Source organism: Phyllostomus discolor, chromosome 6, assembly GCF_004126475.2.
Source record: "Phyllostomus discolor isolate MPI-MPIP mPhyDis1 chromosome 6, mPhyDis1.pri.v3, whole genome shotgun sequence".
Taxonomy (NCBI): domain Eukaryota; kingdom Metazoa; phylum Chordata; class Mammalia; order Chiroptera; family Phyllostomidae; genus Phyllostomus; species Phyllostomus discolor.
The window spans coordinates 92,968,724-92,977,818 of NC_040908.2; positions in this window are offsets into that span (position 1 = coordinate 92,968,724).

The window sequence follows — 9,095 nt, forward strand, 5'->3', positions numbered from 1 at the left end:
ATGTTGAAATGATCCTAAAGGTACAAATGAAGTGGTGTCTTGGTGACCATGCCCTGTGGAATTGGGACAGATGGCAGTGACTTCCATGTGCTGGTTGGAATCCACAGTTGAAGGGTCTGAGGGGAAGGGCTGTGAGTGCCATCGCTCATCATCATTCTCAGTGATCCACTTGGAAACTTCTGCTTCTCATCCCCTTAATTTTAGGCTCCCTGGACTAGAATTTTTTGTTCTAATATGAATGGACAGACATAACTAGGGTTCTGTTAAACCTAAACTATGACTAACACATGTTTATTTTATATTCTTCAAACCAATAGCCAAGGAAATCGCTTAATACGTGGACAGGTTTAATTGACTCTGTATGTTGGTAAATTTTATATGTCAACTTGACTGGAGCAAGGTTGCCCAGATATTTGGTCAAACATTATTCTACATATGCCTTTGAAGACATTTTTGGATGAGATTAGTATTTGAACCAGTAAATTGAGTATAAAAGCAGAATGCCCTCTCTGATGTGGGTGAGCCTCATTTAATTAATTGGAGACTTGACTATAACAAAAATACTGAACTTCCCTCAAAGAACAGGGTACTTCTCCTGCTTGACTCCTTGAGTTTGTTTTTTCCTGTCTTTGGGCTTGAACTGAAGCACTGAGTTTTAGGGTAATGAGCCTGCTGGTTTTTGGACTAGGACTTATACTGTCAGCTCCTCTGGTTCTCAGGCTCTCGGACTTGGACTGCAACTGTATCATTGGCTCTCCTTAGTCTCCAGTTTCCTGACTGCAGATATCCTATTAATCTGCTTTTCTGAAGAACTCTAATACACTCTGAGTATTATGACCCACATGACAAAATATGACTTGATGTCAAGGATTTATAGGAGCTTACCTTGGTCCTATGACCAGTATTAAACTTGGTTAAAAGCAACCTAATACGAAATAAGTTCTGGATCAGGGTATCGGGAATCCTCTGTTATTTTAAAGATTTTTTTGGTTTATTTGTTTAGATATTGCAACTGGCCAGTCTATCTTTAAAAATCAGTTACAGGACAGAGTGGTAGTAATGTGCAGTACCAGAGTCGATAGCAACAACAGCTGAGTAAAGTTTAATAAAGGTGGAACTGGAATAATAATATTGTACAAAAGTAAAAAGTGAAGCCCTGGCAGGTGTGGCTCAGTGGACTGAGTGTTAGCCTGCAAATCAAAGGGTCACTGATTTGATCCCCAGTCTAGGGCACATGACTGGGTTGCAGGCCAGGTCCCCAGTAGGGGGTGCGTAAGAGGCAACCACACACTGATGTTTCTCTCCCTTTCTTTCTCCTTCTGTTCTCTTCTCTAAAAATAAATAAACAAAATCTTTAAAAAAATATGCTTTAAAAAAAGTGAAAAGTGGATATGAGATGTGTACAGTAAAGAAAAATGATTTTAAGAGGATAAAACTATTCTACTGATGAAAAAAAATAGGCCTCTTTGTTTGATATGTGTTTATATTTAAAATCCTTTAAAAATAAGAGCCACAGACCTATTTTTGTAAAAATGTCTGAAAGTTTCTGCATTCTTTAAAACTTCAGTATTATTACTTTCAGTATATCATCTAAACAGATATAAATAGGCACTCCAGAGAGAAAGTCAGAAACATTTTTGACTTATGTTCCCATTTTCCACAAAGATAATGCTAATGTAATCATCATAAGCACAGTGTACCCAACATTATACAATAGATAAGTCTCAGAAAAGGGTTATATTAAAAACATATTTTCAACTCTCAACAATTTTTGCAGAAAATGATTCTCTGTGGTGGCAAAATTTATCAGCTTTGCTTCTTGGCTTGAAAATAATATTAAATAAGTGACCTAACATTGAATTCTAAAGTATTAAATATATTTTTCAGACATAATGAACATTTGATGTCAACATGGAAGAGATCAGCCAACTTGATTAAAACTCCTAAGACTTAGAATATAAAATAAATAAATAACATATAAGTTATATTTAAAAGTAGGATACAAAAGAAGTATATTAGTTGCCATTGAAATCAGCACTTGCATTTGTATGCTTATTAACTGATGATTATATTACCCAATCTCCACCACTTTCTTCCCAGACATTCATAATGACAACATTCCACTTAAGAGAAAAGGATTACATATCACCTGAAAACACATCAGAAATTGTTGGTAGATGTTATTGGGTATAGGTGTTTTAGAACATGATGTAAAGTTAAAAAAAATGTTACCATCTCTGTATCTGTGGCTTCCAGTTAGCTATTTTCAATCACTACTTTATTACGTGAGCAAGATTTATCATGCTAATCTACCTTCAGTTTCCTCACCTCTATTTATAAAACAGTTATGCTTCCTAGTCATGAACATACAACAAACTGGACCCATGTGTTGGGAGTGGAAGTGGCACAGGTCATTGTGGCCTGAAGCATTTTGATGTTGTTACTCAACCCCCAACTATCTCCTCTTCTGCCATAGAAAGGATAAGAGGATGTGTTATAATGGAGGTAGCAGGAGATCAAAGCCTCACAGATTGTTGAGCCACTGCATGGAGGACAGACGCTTAGTCTTTTGCAACCATGGTGACCACAGCTTGAGCAACAAAAACACTTCTGTTGTGCTAAACTACTGAAATTCTCATGTTGGCAACAGCAACATAGCCTCATAAATCTGGCATAGGCAATGATTTTGCCTTTTAAATGTTGAGAATGAATTGAGGACTTAGAAAATAATTCGTTTGGAGAAAGGAGATGGCAGATACACTGAAGCTCACTTACAAAGTGAACACAGATATTTAAAAAAAAGAAAATTTTAAAAAAGAAAAGAAAACAGGCACAGAGTTTATGTAGTTGAAGAAAATTGTTAAGTACTATTTTTGGAAGTAAAAAAAAGAGAACCTTGTTTTTCCAAGGTTTTTCTGTATTGATACCTATAATTGCCTTCATCACTCTGGAATCATTCATGAAAGGTATAATTAGACATTCTTGTTAAAATACTTGATATTATTTATGATAACTAAGAATTGCAGGACTTTCTGTGAGGTATAGTGTGATTACCCTGCTTGGGATTGTCGGTTGTGTCTGTTGTTAAAGTGCAGAACTGGTTTTTCTCCTTCATGTATGATATTTCCTTTTTATGAAATAATGGAATAGCCCCAAGATCTGTGTGTAGGTGGAGGGAAGATATTGGTTTATTACAGAACATGGGTCAAAGTGTTATTTTTATCATAGTTGGGACTTGTATTGATTTTATGCAGAATAAAGGAGATTGGAAGACTGGGCGAAATTCACAAAGATCTAGAGTAAAAGAAACATAACTTCTCTTTGTGTCAACCTCAGCAAGGCAAGTAAGGCAGATCAAATAACTGCTTTAATGATTCACTGAAGATAAAGTTCAAATAAAACCATAATAGCAGCCACCTGGAAATGCAACAATTGCAAGAGAGGCATATGCTTTTCTAAGAAAAGGTTTTAGGAAAAACATGCATCTAAGGAAAAGAGATTATCCAACAGCATATGACAGTAAATGGTGATTCTAAAAGAGACCAAAGTGAGTGACCAAAGCAAGTGTTTAAGCAAATGCTTTGGTTGTGCGACAGCCACAGTAGACCACTGTTCTAAGTTATAGCTCTGCTGTGATTCTGGATCAAGTCTTGATTTTTGGCAGGCATTAGTTGGCTCAGCTCTAGAATGAAGAATTGGTCTGCAGAATATTTTCTGTAGCAAATAGTACATTCTCCTGCATACCCATAGCACTCCTTAGTGCTGACTTATTAAGCTATTGATTCTGCTCTGTTTAACATAATTTACCTACTCCCAAATCCTAGGTCTGACACAAAACTGAGTAAGAGAGAGTCCCTGCCCTCAGGCAGCTCATATGTACCCATCCAAAAGTGTCCAGAGCCCAGCACCCATAGTCACGGTGAGAAATATACATTTGATACTCTACTTATGGACTGAAATACTTGTTGCCTAGAAACGTGTGGGGGGCACCCTTCTCTAAGGTGAAAGACCTCTTTTGGTTACTCACAACCTAAAGAACAGATGGACTCTTAATAAACTTAATGCCTACATAAGCATTAAATCACAGATGAAAAATTGCAACTAATTAAGCACTAATTAACCCTTACCATGCTCCTGTTCTGCCAGACTTGCTCAGAGAGAAGAACAGAACCTAAGCAGTGCAATAAATTAATTGGAGGGAGAAATCCTTGTTTCTAAACTCTAGTTAATAATGATTGTTTAACTTAATGACCAGCTGTGGGACCTTGGGCAAATCAAGTTCTTAGAACCTCAGGTCTCTCATCAAGTGTCAAACAGGGAAATGTGGTCATGGACACGGTGATCATTCAGGTCCTATTGATATAAAGTTTTCATGTTTTCTAAGCAGCTGTTGACACTAAACAAGGAATGACATGGCAGCTTATTAAAATTTAGAAAACTTTAGGAAATACATCTTTATTTTTAGCAAGGTTTGACTATCTGAATGCTCCAGGTACAACCTTTCAAAAGCATAAAATGCAAATTAGGAGCAAAATCCAAGCTTTCTTAAATGACATATGGAGAGAAAAAAAAATGAGGGGAGAGGGTAAAACAGACTTATAACACAGGTAAAATTTTATTTAATGCTAGTAGCAATGAGGTCCAATGTAGCCTGATATCAACATAACCTTTCCTTGTTCCCTTTGTGGTGAAATATTCAGCACTGTATATGTCCCAGGCAAATCACAATAAATTACATTATCCCTAGAAAGTTTTTACTCAGTTACAGTATAAATACAAGGTAACATTTTCTTCTTCACAGACAATCATTACTAAATAGAACTATTTTTCCCATTCTGTGAAGGAGAAAGAAATAAACTACAATTCAAATCTTTCCTGTTAGATACGTGACGATAGGCAGAGGTACACAGAGAAGCCTTCCCTGACAGATAAGTTCCTTTGTTACTTGGTTCATTTATAGACATCAAACAAATGTAATGCTTTTCTTTGGAATTCATTCCTAAACCTCTGGGATGATTTTTGCATAACTAAAAAGCAAATGAATATAATAACTTAAGAAAATAAAGTCAATATAAAAGAGCAAAACATAGTATTTAAAAAATAACAAACCATATAGAAGATGCAAGTCATCTTCTCCACCCTATATTGTACTCCTTGAAGTTAAGTACCATAAATTCAATAGTTAACTTCATCGCAATAAAATTAAAAATAAACTACTTGCTTTTCAGTAAAATACTTAATTTATCTAGAAATGATATTAAACCCTTTTTTATTTAAGCTTGAAAAGATATTATGGTTTTTCTTGCCCTAAAAAAGATCAGATATTACTGATAAGCACCTTGCATATTGCCTGATCATATCTGTATAACCAGGAATAACTGGCTTGTAGACGATTACACAGCCTAACAGGACAGTGACTAACTTCCAGATTATCTCTTACTCTTATATTTGCTAAAGTGCATATCATTTATGGGAATTACTTCATCCCACACTTAGGGTTTTAATGAGAGTCAGCTGCAAACATGGTGATTTTTTAGAGAACAATGGTTGCCCTCGTTTTGTAGGTCTTCTGTATGGACACTATTTTTGGGGTGGGGATTATGAAAAGTTTTATGGCCATATTTATAAGTAATTTTAAGACCCTTGAAAGCTAAATATACTAAAAAAAATTAGAAATCCTCTATCCTCACTCTAGGAGTCAGTCACCTTTGCCCTGGGGTCAAAACTGTTGTCCCCCTGGGAACTTTGAACAGGCGAATGTATTGCAGATTGTAGTCCACTAACGACTGTTGGCATGTTGTCATAGGGTTTTCAGCAAGGCTTTTCCCAAAGACTTAGAAAGGAGGATATTACATTAGCTTTGAAAGATAAACTGAGAAAGTAGAATTTAGTAGAACAAAAGAGATATACAAAAATAAATTGAAAAGGCAGAATGGGTTCAAGACTGAAAATGAACTATTTGCAATTGAATGTATTATTGCAATAATAATAATAATAGATGCAGGGGACAAGGTGGGGACATTTCTGAGAAGCTGAGGCCTCCTTAGTGTTCCAAACCAAGTAGGATTCTCGGCTTTACCATGGCAATGGGTGCCGCCCAGGCAGGGCTCTGTGAGAAGCAACAACTGACCTACTTTTGCCCAGACATTCCCCTCTCCAGCCTCACCTTCACCCTCATGTACCAGCCAGGCTGAGGGATGTGTGTTGTGGCCAAGAGCCATAGTCTGTGTCAGCTCAAACCCTCATGGGCACTACTCCATCTGCTCTTACATTTTATATTTCTTATTCAGCTTTTGAATACATCCCAGGCATGGACAACTTCAAGAAAATGTCTTTGACCTCTTATCTGGATTAAAGTCTCCTCCCGTTTGTTTCCGGTTAGTCCCTTTGTGCATAGCAATACTATAGCAGTTACCAGTTGCAATTTGAAGTGGCTGCCAGCAGTATTGGCTCCTTGAACATAGTCACACTCTTACTTATCTCTGCATCTCAAAACTGTACTGTCATTTAGTAGGTAACCAAAAAATTCCTGTTAAGTATACTATTAATTGGGAGCTCCTAGACCCTGGCATAAAATTATAGATAGTATCTTGATCAGAGCAGAATCCCTAGGGCCTGGCAATTTATTTAATTCTTACTAAATATTTATTTAAAACAATTGGGTATGACTTATTTATAGTTGTATCAAGAGAAAAATTGAAGGATTTTTTTATTTATGTCTTAATTCAGCATGGTCAGCATTCTTGTTCCCCAATTAGTATTGAACAAAGTACTATTTAAATTTATTGCTTCTTATAGCCCTTCCCTAGATAGAAACACTTATTCTTTAAAACAATAAACATATGCAAGTTTGTTCCAGAGTTATAACAAAATCACATCATTGAATGATAGGAATGGAGAATCAGAACAGAATACAGGAACAGAAGATTGAATAAAAACATGGCATGGTGCCCAGACAAATCTCAATTTACAGCAGCAGAAATGGACTGACAATTAGATTTCTGAAACACACCTTTAAGTTGATTTGTTTTCTTTTCTCCTGTGTTTCTCAGTGGCAAGTGAGGGGATGAGAAAAGGTAGGGCTGCATTCCCAGGAGTGAGACTGTTCAATTATTTAGGAGGTCTGTCATGAAGTAATTGTTTATAAATGCAGACGGCACAGATCAGTTCAATGCAAGCATATGTACATGCAAATGTAGATAAAAGGCATTGCTAATATCTACAGAAGGGAAAACAATTAGCAAATGCCTAAGGGTCACTCTTATGATTCTAATGTTAAGACTAGTCCTTTGTTCATGTTAATATAGCCCCCTAATGGGTTTAGCATGCATTTTCAATGGTAAGTGATGATGTGCTTCAGTTTATAAAGCAAGGTAGAAAAGAAGTGAGCGTTTCCAATTGTTGAGAGGCTATCCAAAGCAGTGGGGGGAGAGGGGTGCCTTTGCTGTTCACACACAGTTGAATGGTGACTTTTTAGTCACTGTTTTACAGCATGGCTGTTTCAGAAACTCCTATTAACACCCTGCTGGAGCTCTTCTGCTGCCTGGTTTTCATGTGACTGGGTCACTGCCCCATGCTCCCCCACCACATCCTTGGTAGGACAGCTCTCCACCTCCAAAATCTAGTCTTAATATTTCATTTTTATTGACCCTTCTTTGCTATATGTTGGCCCTTAAGAGGCTTTTTCTTCTTAAAAGTACTCCTTGACAGCATGATAGAATTTATAGGTACATACCACACAAGTTTCTGGGATGTTGTGAGGCCAAGCAAGTCAAATTTTAAAGTTTATGGCCTTTAACTACATGTATTTCCAAAAGTATTAGCCTTTGCCACCAATCTTTTTAGTTCTGAGAACTAAGTGGCTGCATAAACATCTGTTGCATAATCTACTACTAATGTTAATGATAACAATGGCTAGCTACTTGTCATATTCCAATCATTATGCTTTATATGAATTACCTCTTGTAATCTAGGCAACTAACCAAACTTGGGTAGTTACTGTTATTATTCCCATTTTATACATTTGAAAATAGGCTTACAAAGGTTAAGACAGTAGTAGCTCAGAGCTAATTGGTATTTTTGAGATTTGAATTCTTTCACATGATGCTTTTTGTTGCATAATTTGCACAAGTGGAGCCAGGCTCAACCATTATATAACTGGCCCATATATAATACTGCTGATTTCTGAAAAAAAATGTCTTACATATAAAAATAAAAATGTGACCTTTTCCCTCTTTATTTCTTTCTGTAGTTATGGGCCACCTTATACAAATATGTGTGTGTATACACACACACACATACACACATACACACATATATATATAAACACAAACAATACATTTTTTGGAGGAAAACTAGTTTTAAATTAACATTGATTTGTGCTCCATCTTTGTGCTCACATATTAAGTATAAACATAGTTAATTGGCATAAAGGAATAGCATGTTTTCTCAATCAGTCATTTTATATATATATATATAATTCATATATATGAATGAAGATGAGTCTTATATATATATTTTATATTTTTATATATTTCCAATTAACATATTAAGGGAGGTATGGCACTAAAGAATCTCACTACATTTAATCATATTCAACTGAACCAAGTATTACAAATACTAGCTTTTATGAGATCACTTTTGGGAATATTTATTAGTTAGAATGAAGTTTATTTGAGTGGAAGAAAATAAAGAGAAATGACAACATTGGTTTTAAGAATACAGTTCATTTTTCTTCCACATAATAGAAGTACAGGGAAGGTAGTCCAGCTGATATTTTACTCAGTGGTACCATGTACCAAATTCCTTCTAACTTGTCTTGGCATTTGACTTTTCCAAAATAGACAAAGATGGCTGCTTGAGCTTTATCTATTATACCCAGATATTTTTAAATATAATTTATTGATTATGCTATTACAGTTGTCCCATTTTTTCCCCTTCATTCCCCTCCACCCTGCACACCTTCTCTAATCCACATTCCCCACCTTCAGTTCATGTCCATGTGTCATAAGTTCTTTAGCTTCTACATTTCCCATACAATTCTTGCCCTCCCCTGTCTATTTTCTACCTACCATCTATGCTACTTATTCTCCATA